The 15,985-nt window shown below is 40.9% G+C and overlaps 1 protein-coding gene across 2 annotated transcripts in view; it reads right to left on the bottom strand.

Moving 5' to 3' along the window:
- Positions 1-15,985, bottom strand: part of sema3b (sema domain, immunoglobulin domain (Ig), short basic domain, secreted, (semaphorin) 3B) — a 93,881-nt gene that overhangs the window by 53,817 nt on the left and 24,079 nt on the right. The window contains exon 1 of one of the 2 annotated variants that reach the window (XM_029505828.1): positions 10,410-10,922. The exons of the other annotated variant lie outside the window; for it this stretch is intronic. The gene's annotated coding sequence lies outside the window, so the exon portion shown is untranslated. Of the gene's footprint in view, positions 1-10,409; positions 10,923-15,985 lie in introns of those variants that run through there. 2 annotated transcript variants of the gene reach the window in all.

Here is a 15,985-nt window from a genome sequence, read left to right as displayed (position 1 = left end):
TGGTCAAATATATTATTCCACATCACAAAAACAGGAATGAAAAGACATTTGTGCGCTCAGTGAAATCACGGCATATATTCAGTGTGCAGGAAGAGACTCTCCCTCTTTAATCAACACAAGGATACACATTCAAGGCCTCCATCAAAAGACAAACACACACACAAATCTGTGGCTAATGAGGGATGCAGAGAACAGTATATAAGCATGAGGCCTGGAGCTTGAAAGACTGTTTGAAGCCCCCTCACCCACACATAAGACACCAGCCAATTCTCTTTTCTTGTTCCATAGTCAGTGGTCACATTAAAGACTGTTAGCTCTATAGATGAGGAATGGCAACTTCAGTCATCACTCATTCTTCTTGCCAATAGAAACAGGTATGAGTTTCTGTCTAATATTTAATTAATTTCATTGCCACACATTTCAGATATGTAATGGTTCAGATCAATATAGTGGTACAAGAGTGAAAATGACAAATGTCTGAATAGATCTGACTCAGTAAGCCCCTTCACAGTGCTGTGGCAAAGTTAGTTTACTGGCGCGCGTTTTTGTAATTCCACTCATCTTTAGCAAGAGGTTCTTCTACAACATGCTCTTTCCAGATGTCTGAGCTCTTAATCAGTGATTTTAAGGGCATTAGTTGACTCTACCATAAGCACTTGATTGGTATGATGGTCTAAGTGTTGGCCTGGAGTCTCTAATTTCTGTTACTTTCTGTAGCTGTAACAGAAATTAACAGCATCTTTAAGAAGCCCCCTGATACCATTCATACCTTTAAAGGTACAATTATCTACCCCAAGACACCAAAACAGTCAATTATAAAAATGTTACAATCTAACTTGTCATGCTTGCCATGCCAGCAGACATCAACAGATGAAACTAAAGGATTTGCTAATGCTGCAAGGATGTAATCCTTCACTGGCTTCCCCAAAGTCAACATTGGCAATCAGTTATTGGTATAAGTGACACTTCTGGACCTCATGGCGACTTTAGAAAATTATCTTCAAGCAACACTACTAACAGTTTCTCCATTTCTTAAACTCTGTTGTATCTTTCACTGTGGATCAAAAAGAATCTGGGCTCAATTATCTTTCTGCTATTGTACATCTGTGAAAACCTTTATGCAAAAATGTTCTTCTCTCGTACCTCTGAGTGTAGTAAAAATGGCTGTACTAAAGTTAAAACAAAAAAAAAAACAAAAAAAAAAAAACAACAACTATCACTCCAAGCAGCTATCACGTGTTACTGACGATGAGAGAAGCATTTTCCATTCTCCTACAAAAACAAGGAGCGGGGTTGGAGTCTTGCCACATACCGTGCAGTAGGTAACAGCTCTCTACGTGTCGAATGTCTTTTCCACCCAACCAGTCGACCCCAAGCCTCAAGCTAAAATACCTTATCTGTCCATCTGAAAATGCCATTTTACTAATGGCCACAGCTACTGCTGCATACCAAACATGCTTCCAGCACAGAGTCTGTCAGGATGCCTGATTTTGTAAAGCTGGCCTGCGTGATTGTATTTTCTGTTTTATTTCAGTCGCTCCAACGCAAAGGTTTGGGGTGACTGCTTGAGGCTCACTCCACCCTTCTGTTAAAAAGATGTTAACTCAACAAACCTTAAATGCTTTTCTTAAGCATTTTTAAAGGAAAGTAAAACACATCCTGTAATTGTCTAAAACAAATTAATTGGAGCTGTTACATATCCACACTCACATGGATAGCATAACAACTGGTGCTGTTCACCACCGAGCTATTTAAAACAGTAAAATAGTAATGTATAGTCACAGTGTGGTATAAACATCTACAAGGATTCATTAGCTTAATGTACTCAAGAACAAAATTTCCCATTCCTGACTTTTCAATTATTTCATTTTGAAGTTGCCCAAAAACAGTGATAAAATGTCTTTGTTCTTCTCCCGTCTGCTTGTTGTTTGGAGGAGGCTTGGTTTCCCACATATATACATACACGTACAAACACACACACACACACGTTGAGATACGCCCATCATAGTCCCCAGGTGCGGTTTGTGGAGATGGAGGCTCTGTGAAGGTGAACCCCATGGTGAGCAAAGGCGGGGTGCTGTGTGTCTGTGTAGCTCTCCTTTCATGTATTCAGCTCTGTTTAACGTCTGTATTTGAGAGAGCGAGGAAAAAAAAAAAGATATACCTTGAAGTAGATTTACAAAAATAGAATACATGTATTGAAGATGCTCGGCATAAAGTTAAACAGTGGGAAAGGAAATTAAACTAGAGAAAAGAAGCTTGAATAGCGGGTGGAGAGCAGTGGGGTGGGCGTTGAAGGATGGAGGGATGTAGCTTTTATCTGGAGGAGGGAAAGCCAAATTAGAAATGTGGCATGATCCCCCTCCTCCTGGGACTGAGTCAATTAGCCTGCCTGGAGGAGCTGCCAAGAGGCTGGGGGATGGTATCGGTAAAGAAGGTGGTACTGGGGTGTGACTGGTTGAAACAGGAGAGGCCAAGGGCGTAGGCAAGAGGGGGGTTGATGGGACAGGGTGGAATATTGTAAAAACAGGTTGAAGGTAAATGCATTTCCATTGAGGTTTTGTGCCTGCGGAGACGATTGTATAAGAACAATCATTTCTCCAAGCTATACACAATAGCAGTTTGTCGCTCAATATCTTCATCAAAGTCTGGACACTACGACCATATACGTGGACAGGGGGAGGGCAAGCACTTTGAATATTTCATTTTTTTCTAATGCAGCAGTGTTTCCAGACATAGAAGAGCCTGTGTTTCTAAAAGTTAGTCCACATTCAGACATCAGACATAAATTGATCCAAAACAAATTTGACGTCAGAAGTCAGCCCTTAAGTTAATCATATATATAGATATCTAAGTGTCTAACATTCATTTATTCAGACCGCTCATCCGTTTCCTAGTTGCAGAGGGGACCGGAGCCAATCCCAGCTCACAGTGGGCAAGGATGGGGTACACCTTGGACAGGTCACCAGTCCATCACAGGGCCAACACACAGAGACCAACAACCAATCACACTCACACTCAGACCTACGGACAATTCAAAGTCACCAGTTAACCCAAACATGATGTCTTTGGACGGTGGGAAGAAACCCACACAGGCACAGGGAGAACATGAAAACTGCGCACAGAAAGGCCCCAGGTCGGGAACCGAGCCAGCAAACTTCTTGTTGTGGGGCAACTGCGCTAACCACTGTGCCGACGTGCTGCCTTGCAGCATAGCCAAAATATTTGCTTTTTTGTCACTATTGCCATAACTTTTCTCTTAAAAAACTGTAACCTTGCTGTGATTGTTAGGCTGGAATATGAAAGTTCAGTCTGAGCCTTATTAATAAGATGAGACTTTATTGACCTACTTGGGAAAATTTGCTTGTTACCACATCTCTGTACATACAGAATAGAAACAAAATAAAATTCGAAGACAAAAGTACGAAGGGGACTGAAAATACAGGGGAGCGGGTGGGTGTTGGCAGTTCTGACAGTAGTTGTACTGCAGAATTTAACCGGAGTGGATGTACACAGGATGCTAGGAGGCTTTCCCTCCCTCTCTCACCCTCTCCCTCTCTCCCTGTCGATACGTTGGGTCCCTTTAACAACTAAAGATTTTGGTCCAGATCTGCTTTATGTGTAAAGTGCCTTGATGTAACTTTGTTATGATTTGGCACTATATAAATAAATCTGATTTGATTTGATTTGACTTGGAAGTGCTGGCACAATGCCTCTTTCTTATCAAGCAGCTCATCCATGGAGCAGATCGATCATGACTGCACTAAATCTCTTCTGGCAACACCTCTGTCAAAATTTGGCATCAAAAGTAATAGTTGTGGTAATGAAAGTAAAGTAGACAATCAGTAGCAGTTCTGAAAAACAGATTGTTGGATTAACCTTCTCTCTCTTTCACTATTTCTGCTTTCTCTTTATACAACTCTTCCTTTTTCCATCTGTGATCATAAGCAGCTGCAGAACAGCGGTAAGTAGGATTGCAGGTGGATAGAAGGGAGGAAAAGGGGGGTGGCGCTGGAGCAGGCTGAGGAAATAAATGAAAAACTGAGAAAAGGGAGGCTAGATAAATGTGAAAAAGAAAGAAGGGAAGAAGAGTCCTAAAGGGGAAAAAAAAAGCTTTTGCCTCGAGTTATCCACCCTTCACTCAGTTTAAATCAGGACTGTCTGTAATGTTAGCTTATGAGTGAGGTGGTTACTCTCCAGTGGTCTTCTCATCACAGCAGGGTGGTCCCTCCCAAAACAGCCTGACAGACACGCAAGTGTGAGGGAATATCCCTGCTACCCTCTGTGTGTTTGTTAATGAGTTTACTAATTACATACCTGATGGCCTGTGTGTGTGTGTGTGTGTGTGCCAGTGGCAGCAGAAGATGACAAGTGACTTGAGTGACAGCGAAGAGAATGCTGTACTGCACGTGTTCAGTAGCATTTCAGCAGGCAGGGCTGTGTCGCCTTTCTTATCTGGCAGGCACACTGCAGAACAGCAAAATCCCCTGAGTAAGCCCCTCAAGCACCCCTCTGGGACAGTGTGTGTGTGTGTTTGTGTAGAGACAGACAGTTTCTGAAAGTGTAATGGTGCTTGCACGCTTGTATGTGCATGATAATGTATGGCAGTGTGTGTCTGTCAGAGATGGCGAAAATCTTGTCATTGTCCTATCTTCCTATGTAAAGCCTCCTAATTCCACTTCGCCTTCAGCACTGCATGACCGTCCGAGGTGATAGGACAGGACGAGCCCACATACTCATGCACATACGTGCACTCACTCATACAAATGCATATGCACACATATACATAAATCGAAAGTGCAATTATAGGTCAGTCTGGCAAAAAAAGAGGAAGCTGTTCTGCAACAGTTATAGGTTGACCTGGGCATTCGAGTAAGAAAGAAGAAATTAGGGAGGACAGGAAGAGTGTGTACGTACGTACGTGTGTGTGTGTGTGTGTGTGTGTGTGTGTGTGTGTGTGTGTGTCTTTACGTTTGCATGTCTGTGCATATTTGAGAGTATATGTGCAAGAAGGAGAAGTGGAGGGCAAAGCACAAGAAGCAACAGAAGGTAAGAGCGGTTAGGATAATCAAAATGGCCAGTGTACCACATCATAACATTGAGTTTTAGTTCTAAAATATGAAGTCATTGATTTATCTGGTTGCTTTGGGTGTGGTGGGGTGATGGTAGCGAGAATAAACACAAGGAATAAAGATGAGCATGAGTCTGATATAGGAAAAGCAGGGCGTATGATCTTGCAGTGTGCCAAAAGAAATCAGTGTAAACCGTGTCCACAAAATGATCCTGGAGGGTTGTTCCTGTTCTGTCATATGGAGTGAAAGGAGCATTCCATCTATTTTGACATATTCATTGCTGGAGCAACTAGTTTCCTTTGTGAGAAAGAACAGGCCCGAAGGTTACAAATGTCTCTTACAGAGCAATTATAGATGACACAAAGTGTGAAATGTGAAACAGGCAGCAGTTTCATGGCAGGTTCATTTGAAGGTTTGGCAGCCCCGGCCTGATTGGTTTACTGTGGGTAATTGATTGAAAACATTTGAGGGATTGAATTTTTACTGTAGCATAAACCTCAGTGTGTGATGTAGAACATGAAAGGTTTGACAGGGATTTCAATGTCAGCCAGACTTTATGCACAGTGGTCAGTGTCTGGGGGTAATGCGTTTAATAAGCAAAGCACTATGGTAATAGATTACTTTCAGGCAGTAACGGTGTAATATAACACATTACTAATAAAATGTTTTCTACACCAGCTAAATAGTCCCTGAAGAAGAATCACCTTGTTGGGATGCAATGGTAGCCATGAAAGACTAAACATTTTCTAAGTAGTTATTCTGGCACTATTTCCAGTTTGTCAAAAGAGATGGTGAGTTTGTCAAAAAAAGGAATCTATATATGTATCTTTGTTAGCAGAGCTCACGTTAGCCTTCACTGGCTGCATTCATCAACATTGGTGGTTTTGGCCCGTGTTAAAAGTTTTGCGGAAGCATGTGGAGATGTTTCAGTTTGGAATTGTTTGGAATGGTTTTTTTTTGTTTGTTTTTAACAGCCGTGGAGAAACACAAGACACCATGCACACACATTTGTGCATGGTGTCTCGAGGAGGAAGAAGTAATGTCTGTATTTGGGTTTTTAAACGCTACCTTCGAATTGTCTGCCTGAACACCTGCCCGCCTCTGCCTTTGATTGGCCTAACATGAAATTTTACTCGACCGTAGCCAATCATCACTGCTTATCATGTATTTTCCCCCCTGCCAGAGGTCTGACATCCAGATCATCTGCTTACTCTGAGAAATTCACTGATAGTGAACTGAGATTTGCCACCAAGTCCTAAATCTAACCTGTACTTCAAGTCACCAGCCCTGTCAGTGCACCATTTACCATCCAGTATCAACAACGCCTGTACAGGTACCTTGCATCTGCAACTGAAGCATCTATTCACCGTTCTGTTTGCACAGACACTTTACCATTGTGTCTGACTAACCAAGGTATGACAAATAAAAATGAGGTTGACCAAGAAAATCTGTTCTATTATTGATCGTCCCCTCAGTAGCTGGTTCGTGTTTGGTTTATACTGGTGGCATCTACTGCTGCCTAGCGTCTGGGTTTCTTTCTCGTTTCTATCCCTAACCCTAACATTTCCATCAGTCTTTCTTTGAATTCTGAAGTCCACCCGTATTCTAAGTGTGCAGCAATTCTCTGATGTCTTTAATGGCTTTTCATTCCCATATCTTTATGAGTCACCAAAATAAATCTTTTGAATTTTTAAGGTTGAGCTGGACATCAGTTGAAATGTTATTTACACTTTTATCTTAGTAGATCTACTGCTTGTTGTCTACTTTTTTAACACAGTGATGAATTAGTGACCAAAGGTTCAGCCCTTTTGTTCCCCACCCAACCATCCATGTGCTAAGGTTATCTACACATATCAAATGACGCCTTCAAAACATGAGCTCTATTATCTTTCTCCGTATCCCATGTCTTCTACATAGTCAAAATTCCTGCCAATGGATGTTGCATACGGTTCACTGAATGATTATATGAAACGTGATCATGTCAGAAGCATCGACTGCATCGGCAAAGTTTTAATTGACACCTGCACCCAAACCTCTGGCACACAAATCCACATGGGGTATGCACTAAAATATAACACTTAAAACGTAGAATTATACCTGTTGTTTCACAGATTAACAACCATTTTAACATGCATTATGTTTTTTCATACTTTGCTTTGCTTTATTTTCTATCTGTAGGTATTCTGGGTATCCTGAGCTGCCCTGGCCACTAGAGGACCCAATACACCCTTAACTGCAGATGAGAAAATCACACCAGACATGCGCATCTTAATCTTAAATCCAGTTTCTGAAAATATAAATATTTCTGAAATCTGTAAAAAAAAAAAAAAAAAAAAAAAAAATCTACAATTACTCTTAACAATCATAGTAAGAATGAGAAAAGTGTTGATCTGATCCAAACATATTGCAGTAATGAGGTATTACATGACATTATATGTTGATCTCACACTCACACATCTGTGGTGTTACACAAACTCTCTCCTTCACATGCGCACACATTTTACTCTTCATTAGCCACAGCTTCCAAATCAAGGGCAAGTATCATGTTTCTTATTTTTTCTGAGGGATCAGAAAAGGGAAAACAAAAAATAAATAAATAACAAACTGATGAAAGTTTGATGCTAACAGCCTTTTGCTTTTTATTTGAATGAGAGAACAACCTCCACTCCCATCTGTCCCCTCTGGCTATATGGGAAAAAGTCAATATTTCAAGAGAGCAGAGACACTCATTAAATATTTCAAACAAAGGAAAACTGACATTGCAGCCCAGTCTCTCTCTCTCTCTCTCTCTCTCTCGCTCTCTCGCATTATCTTTTCCTACACCTGAACTCATCAGTTCTCTCTCTACTGTGTCCAGTCTACACACACACACAAGAGGAATAAAAGATTAATAGGCAAACTATTGTCTTTAAAGTGTACACATGACCTATTAGGTATTGTGTCGTACTTTTGTTACACATTTGTTGCAGACCTTCTGCTGATGTGGTGTTTCAGGCAGAGAAAGGGTTAAAAGGAAGGTTAATGGGGTTTTCCTCTGTGGAAAGGTTGAAATGGGGGTTAATGGGTTTTAAGGTGTGGCAGTGGATCACCGTACAGCCACCTGAACCATAAAGTTACCTTGGTGGTCGATTCATCACCAGGTAATCATCGGACCCACCTTGAACCCACAGGAGCTGCTAGGTTAAATAAATGTCCACTTTGCTGCTTTAGCAAGATTGAACACAAACGCGGGTTCATCCTGAGATGGCGCGGTAAAAGCTGTGTTGCGGATGCTGTTGCAGACATTCTGCCTGTCCTGAGGAATTCGCCTGACTCACAGGAAGTGATGTGTTTTAAATTCAGTACCTAACCTGAGCACCTATATCCACCATAGCTGAGCGGACGACACAAAGAGTAACACTTAAACTCAAGAACATCAAGGATTAGGGATGAAGAATCGGCAACTGAGCAGACTGAAAATGATGGTTAACCAATTCAAGCATTTTCATCAAATATTTAGTTGTGTAATGCCAGTAACTGTTAATGTAGCCTAAAGCAGAAACACAGAGCAGCTTCACTTCTTTCTAACTACACACCTGCAGGCCATTTTCATCCTAAAGCAGTCTCAAATGAACTGGCAGTCTCTGAGGTTGCATGTAGCTCCCTTCAGAGCCAACAAAGGATTTATACAGCTCTTCAAACAAGCAAATAGATAAAATCACAATGGTGCGTTTCCTCAAATCTTCACTGTAGTCAGCCAAAGTTTATTTTTGAATATGTGCTTAAGATATAACACCTTAAGATGTTATGTTATATATATAAGATAATAAAATCACTGTCAGCTGGAGCGCACTGATAAAAATCACTAGATATATTTAGATTATAATAGATTTTAGTCTAGATATGACTAAACTGCTTTATCCAAACAGTCACTTGTGATCATTTATCACCTAAAATGGAACCAAGGTAACAGAACACAAACTGTTTCTACTACTTAAACCAAATCACACAGTAACAAACATGTAACACTTTGTTGGGCCATCCACTGCACCCTTGCTGCAAAGGTAAATTAAGGGTTAATGTGCAGGTTCAGCAGTATGGTAATGGAAGGGTTACCATGCAGGTTGAGGTGGGTTTGGGGTGGAGGGCTTATAAAGACTTGTGAGACCTGGGATTACAGGACTGAATGGCTGAGATGACAGACAAAACGCACACCTGCGAGCTTGAAAATCATGTATACACCCACTCGCACACAAACCATATAGGTGATAATTGAGTGAAAAGAAGAAGATGCTGATACAGCGTGACAGTGAGAAAGAATGAGAAATAATGAAACGTGGGAAAGGTACTTAAAGCTCTATAAAGGCCAATGAATAATGAGAAGAGGATGAGTAAGAGAAGAGACAGGCGGGAGAAAGGATGATACTGAGGCAGAGTGGCATGGGATAAGCCCCTGGCATTAGTTGAGGGATTTTCGGGAAAAAAAAACCTACAGAAAAGGCATAAGTAAATTAGATTAGAGAACAAAAGTGGTTGAATGTGGCAGGCTGAAGGCTAAAGGGAGGAGTGGAGGGACGAGGCATCCAATAACCACAGGTGTAAAAGGACCCGAAACTTCTCATTTTCTCCATGGCCACTGGTTTTTCTTCATTCACCACTGAGTGATAGTTAACATTCAAATGATTTATTATTCAAAAGCTCTGAGGCGCTGAGCTTTAAACAGAAAAACTGTTTATATTTCCAAGACATAAGATGTATTTAGAGCTAATTATGTTCTCAGACTGAAAATATAAAATGTTGCTTATCATTGCCAACTGAAAAAAAAAAGACAGATTTTGTGCAAAAGCAGCAATAATTCTCTTTCCCAAGTCCTGCACTGGCACTGTTGGACAAATAAAACATCCAACACACACAATCCGTTCGTGGTTTATGCTCAGATGAATCATCCACTGATCAAACACAACTGAAGATAAACTCAAAATGTTCTCACGTAGTTCCACACACACACTATGTATGTAGCTATTATGTTAGCTATTATCTTACTCAAGGAAATCACGCCAATGATCAACGCAGATACAGTATGAAGCCACAAATACAGATCAGACTCACAAGTACATAATCCATGCCAGCACAGACACCTACACAGGGTATTCCCCAGATTCAGCAGCCTCAATACTGAAGAAACTGAAACTTTTTAGGCTCAGTTATAACAAGTTAATGAAAATGAAAATAATTCATGCAGTTTATCATTCCCTTAACAACTTCCTACATCAGTTACTTCTTAAATTAAAACGTCTTTACTTCACAGAGATATTAGTCAATATGGGCAAGGATTATATGGTTTGATCAAAATCTCACCTTAATCAGCAGCTTCCTCTGCCTCGGGTTTCCGTCCTCAGCCTCTCTGAGTTACTTCCTCCTTGGCAGGTGCCATCATGGTCAAATAGTCCATAGGAAAGGGGTGGACACAGCTATTCTTAAATGTTCTCTCTGTCTCCCTTTCTTACACTCCCTCTATATGTCCCATTGTATCTGCACAAGAAAACCGGCATATGAGTGTGTGTGAGTGTGTGTATGTGTGTGTGTGTGTGTGTGTGTGTATGTGTGCGCGTGCACACACAACTCCAAAGGTCCTGGAATTCCTGAGTCCTGCGCTAAAAGAGCAAGCGTGGTTGAGCTCCCTCTCTGTCTTTCTCTCTGCGCTCCCTTTTTCTTTTTTCCTCTTGCTCCCGGCCGGGCAGAGAGGAGGGGAGGACAGTCAGGGGGTGGGACGGAAGACAGAAGCTGCTTTCAGCCAACTCTTCCTCTGTCTCTTCTCACCGTCCTTGTTTCGCTTCCTCTCCTTTTTTCCTTGTGTCTCTTTCTTTTGCCCTAACTTTAACGCTCTGTCATTTGCCTTGTTTTCAGTGACACAGACTCTTTCACTCCTCAGTAAAGCATGAAAGCAAAGCTCTCTCTGTCACACACACACATACACGCACACTCACACCCTCCTCTTTCTTTCATCGCCACTCCCTCTGCCACAGTCCAGAGGTAAAGTCGCTCCCTCAGTCTGTCACCCACTCTTAGTGTCTCTCTGCTGCCATTATGATTCAGCAGGCTTCATCCTCAAAGGTTCAATGCGGTGCGTGTTTGTGTGTGTGTGTGTGTGTGTGTGTGTGTAAGTGATCCTGCACATTTTTTTGGTAAATGTAGTAGCGATAACAATCAGGGTGAGACTAGGATAAGGGTGCACTTGCCTCTTTATCTTGAAGTTCTGCCACAAAGTTCACACATTCTTTATAATGTCCACTCATCCGTGAGTTCATTGTTCAACATGTATGTAATTCTATCCCATTTCCCTCTAAAGGAGCCATTTATGTTGTTGTCAACTGTAGTCAACATGAACTGTTCAAATTCTAATTTCATTTTGTTGCTCATTGTGAGTTTTCTGCTAAGCCAATATTGACTGTGTCTTTGTTTCTTCCTCTATCACTTTGGCTCTTCTGCTGAAGTTAGGGCACTAACTCAATTTAGCATCAGCACTGTGTCCTGAAGACGCTTCTCAGACGACCTTTAAAAACGTTGTATTTGAAATGGTGGTTCAAGCTTTTTACAAGCTTCGACACTTTCTGCTCATTGTGATAAACCTCATTTTCCGGTAAGATAAAACCAGCACCCCTTTGAGTTGAAACAAAAGTTGAAATTTTTTCATTCAAGTGTCTGAACTCAAGTTCCATACTATTAAGAATAACCAAACCACAAACTAATATCCTTGATATTTTTTCTTCAATTGGAATTGAAATGTTGGACTGATGGAGAAGGTAAACAGGTAACATGCATCCCTCTTGCCTCTTGCCTTAAACGAAAATGTGCCTTTCGTGTGCAAGATTTCTGCACCTTCTGGGAAAATCTTGGTAGGTTTGATGTTTCAACCTACTCCTTCTTTTTCAGAATCCAGAGACAGAGGGAGAGATGTTGTTCAGCTATACTAGCTCATAATATGAAATGCTACAAATATAAATATACATAATTAATAGTGTCTAAAACGGCTCCATGAAGTTTGTTGAATGATGATTTAAACACCCAAAACAACTAAAAAGTGTTCAGTTGTTATGACTCATTAGCTATAACAAGCATTTTATTTTCTCTACCATTTCATACTATTTTGCCTGATAACACAAATATTGATTGGGGGAGGGGCATTGTTAGGTCTTTGGCTTAACTCCATAACTAACAGGACCCAATTTAGTCAGTTTATTTTAATGACATAGAGCCTAACAAACGTGATGACAGAAGGAATTAAATGAGAGCAAACACAGCTAATAAGGTTTGCTATTGGTCGACAGAACAAATATGCATCAAAGTTCAACAAAGTTCAAGTCCGTGCAAAACAGCTGCCTGGATTAAATCCACCTCATCAAGCAGATCCTCTTATGGCAGCTGATTGCAATGAATTGACTGAAAAAGTCTTTGAAACCTAAACAACCATACAAGTCACATATCTTGACTCTGTGATATGAGCCATAGCAGCTACTGGGCCTCTGTCATTATGATAAGAATAATATTTATGGTTTATCATTGTTGAAGAAAAACTACCTGGTAAGGTTTAGAGAAAGATTTGGGTTTGTGGTCTGGGTTAAAATTAGCACTTCCTGAACCTTCGAGGCAGAGCTTTGTCATCTTGGTTACAAAAATAAACCAGTGGCGAGCATTGTAGGGAGCACATGGACATAAAAGAAACAATGGCAATTATTGGATTTATTCGGAAAAGGTTCATTTTGTTCATTCATTCATTCATTTTCTGGTGGCAACTTTTCTTCTCTCGTTTTTCAATGAACTCCCTCGTTTGCCTCCTTCATTTTTACTCACAGTTACCCAACCTGGACCCATTCTGAAGGGGCAGAATACCAAATGAGCAGAACGTCTCCCTCCCCCTGATGTCTTCACGAGCAAGGCAGTTTAGCACCAATTAAATCCAACTTGGAAGCTTCCAGAATTTAAAATTGTTAAGGTGCAAGGAGGAAAAAAATAAGAAGCTAATTTTGCAAGCCTACTTCAAAGTAATATCATGAAAGTGATATCTACAGCATTACCAATACATCTGTTAATGATTTACTTATATTACATCCACATCACCGAGCAGGGCAATTACACATATGACAGCAAATGCATCAGTCACACACTCAAGGGTAGGAGACTAACAACAAAGAGACGGATACAAATACAAAGCTCAAATCAGACGGGTGAACGCGGACACCTTACGGGTCACACCAAACCTGGACTAATGCATTGTGTTTATATCAGGCCCCAGACAGCAGGGTGGGGCACAGTATTAATGACATGATGGGGACATTTACACTCGCATGGAGATCCACACTCACTGCAGGTGCACTCGCACACCTACTGAAAGCGCGTTCACGTGAGCAGAAATCCATGCACACACAAAACACACACATAAACATGTGCCGTCTGGCTGGCGTCTAGCAGGCACCATTCAGACAGCTATCTCTAGAGCCATTCAGCAGCTTTTATTATCGCTCTCTCTCTCTCTCTCACACACACACGCACACAAATGCACACGCATGCATGCATACGGTAGGTCCTTGGAGACTTCAGACTGGGAGAGGTGTGCATGTGTGTACACAACTGACAATCTGTGTCCCCATTACAGTCAACAGAATTAAACTATACAAACCAGAGCAAAAGGGACAAGAATGAGATGAAATCACAGAAAATAAAGAAATAAAATTGATGAATACTTCACATGATGACTTTGTAGCAACAGATGTGTCCTCTGTGTGATGCTGCTGATTGTCTCTTGCCGCTGTAATCAGTTCTCATCCAGCTGTTCTAAGCTGACAATGATAAATTTGTCCACTTGTGATATGTTACAAACTGAGGTTATGGTTTTGGTATTGTGTAGCACTCAGACAAAGCAGACCAGACAGCAAACAACCAAGTTCATGTTTCCAAATTTCTACAAATCAAATAGCTCTGTTTTTCTGTACTTCCTCTTTGTCCATTTTATACTTTCATCAAGCTCTTTTTCTTTTTTTTAAGAAATGTTTGCTATTAAATTAGGTACTAAAATTTTACTTTAAACTTCAACTTTAACTATTTTGAATAAACAAATATTGCTTGCTGAGGCTTGCTGAAGATTGCTTTACTTTTGAGTTATTACTGCAGAACATCCTCATAAAGTCACACTTTTGTGTTGTATGCAATTAGTGCATGTGTAATGTATGATGAACATGATGAACACGGCATATCAAGTGACTATTTCAGATATTCAAGGCGACTTCAGAATAGATGATATGAATGGAAGGCAACAGCTGTTCTGAAGACAAGACAGCACATTCAGCAGAGACTGTTAAATATAACACTTCATTATTTGTTTGTGAGTTGATATTTTACTTTTACTATTTCTGTTTTGCATCTCGCTTGTTTGTTTTTGCTGCTACCTGCCTGACAAACTCATTGCAGGCCATTAATACATGATCCCCTTATTAGTTTCACAAGTAGTTTATGTCTCTTCACAATGAAAAAACTTCCTCCTGCTCCTTGTTATCCCAAAAACAAGATGGCGTTACAGTAATTGCGGGGTATTTGTATTTTTACAAGTATAGAATAATTGTAAAAGAAGAATCTATGCTTCAGTGTTTTGGATGATGGTTCACATTGTTTTGATGGGTTTTTTTTCTCTTAATTCCTTCCTTCCTTCCTTTTCCCTCATTCTTTGGTATAATCCTGCATGTGTGTGAAAGTGTTTTTCACATAAACTGGTATCTGACACCAGACACGATGCCTGATAAGCCTGTAAAATACTTCCTGATGTCACAAACCGGACACAAGCGTGTAAAAATGTCATGCATGTGTTGGCAACATCAACACCTCCGCAACCAAGCTGCCACATATTTTCCATTGTAACAACACACACACACGACAGACACACACACAAACCCCCCGAATACACATGCACACGGCATTGCCCTCCTATCTCTTCCCCTCTTGTAGCTTGTGAATACTTGAATTGGTTGTTGTTGTTTTTTTGGGTGTCTTTTTGAAATTTTGTGGCTTATGATTTATTTATCAGTTATTGATTTGCTACACCGACTACACACACACACACGCACACAACAGATACGCCCTTCCCTCAGACTTTTTCTTTCACAAAGAAACAGCAAGGTATGTGCAAGGCAATGCATATTCTCCTGTTTCTTTGTCTTTCTCTCTCACACACACACACACACACACACACACACACACGTAAGCTTGACTCTGTTGCCTCTGTCCTCTGTTGCAGCTAACCTTTACACAGAGGAACCAGTTAGCCTCCTGCCTTTTCAGTCCCTCCATCCATCCATCCGGCCAGTCACACTCCTCTCTCATGCAACTCTTTCATTGTCTTTCGGTTTCCTCACACCATCCAAAGACATGCATGTTGATGAATTTAATGCCTCTCCTCTCAGTTTCCATCCCTCTCTTTGTCACTGCCGCTTTAATCCCTCTTTTCTGCCCCTTCTCTCCGATTAGTCTTTGTTTAAATTATCCTCTCCTTCATCTATCCCCATTCCCACCATTTCTACATCCACTCACCTCTAAATAGCAGTTTATTCCCCCTTCCATAATCCCTGTGACTCACTACATTCATATTTTCTTCATTTTCACATTTTCCCCCCATTTTTCTGTCTTCCCCTCTCTTACACCCCACCTAACACTCCTCCTGCCTCCTTCCCTTCCTTCCTCTGTCCTTCCATCTCTATTCTCTGTTTATTCAAGGCCTCTTTTAACGAAGCCAGTCTCCTCCCAAGTCTCAACAGGCTATTGTCAATACTAATGTCTCGCCTCTTGCTCTCTGTCACACACATGCTCCCTAATTCACACACACACACACACACACACACACACACACACAGACACACACAGACAGCCTCATGCAAGAGCAAAAGCAT

Source organism: Echeneis naucrates, chromosome 7 (genome assembly GCF_900963305.1).
Source record: "Echeneis naucrates chromosome 7, fEcheNa1.1, whole genome shotgun sequence".
Taxonomy (NCBI): domain Eukaryota; kingdom Metazoa; phylum Chordata; class Actinopteri; order Carangiformes; family Echeneidae; genus Echeneis; species Echeneis naucrates.
The sequence above is the reverse complement of the archived record's forward strand: the minus strand, read 5'-3'. Positions and strand labels throughout refer to the sequence as shown.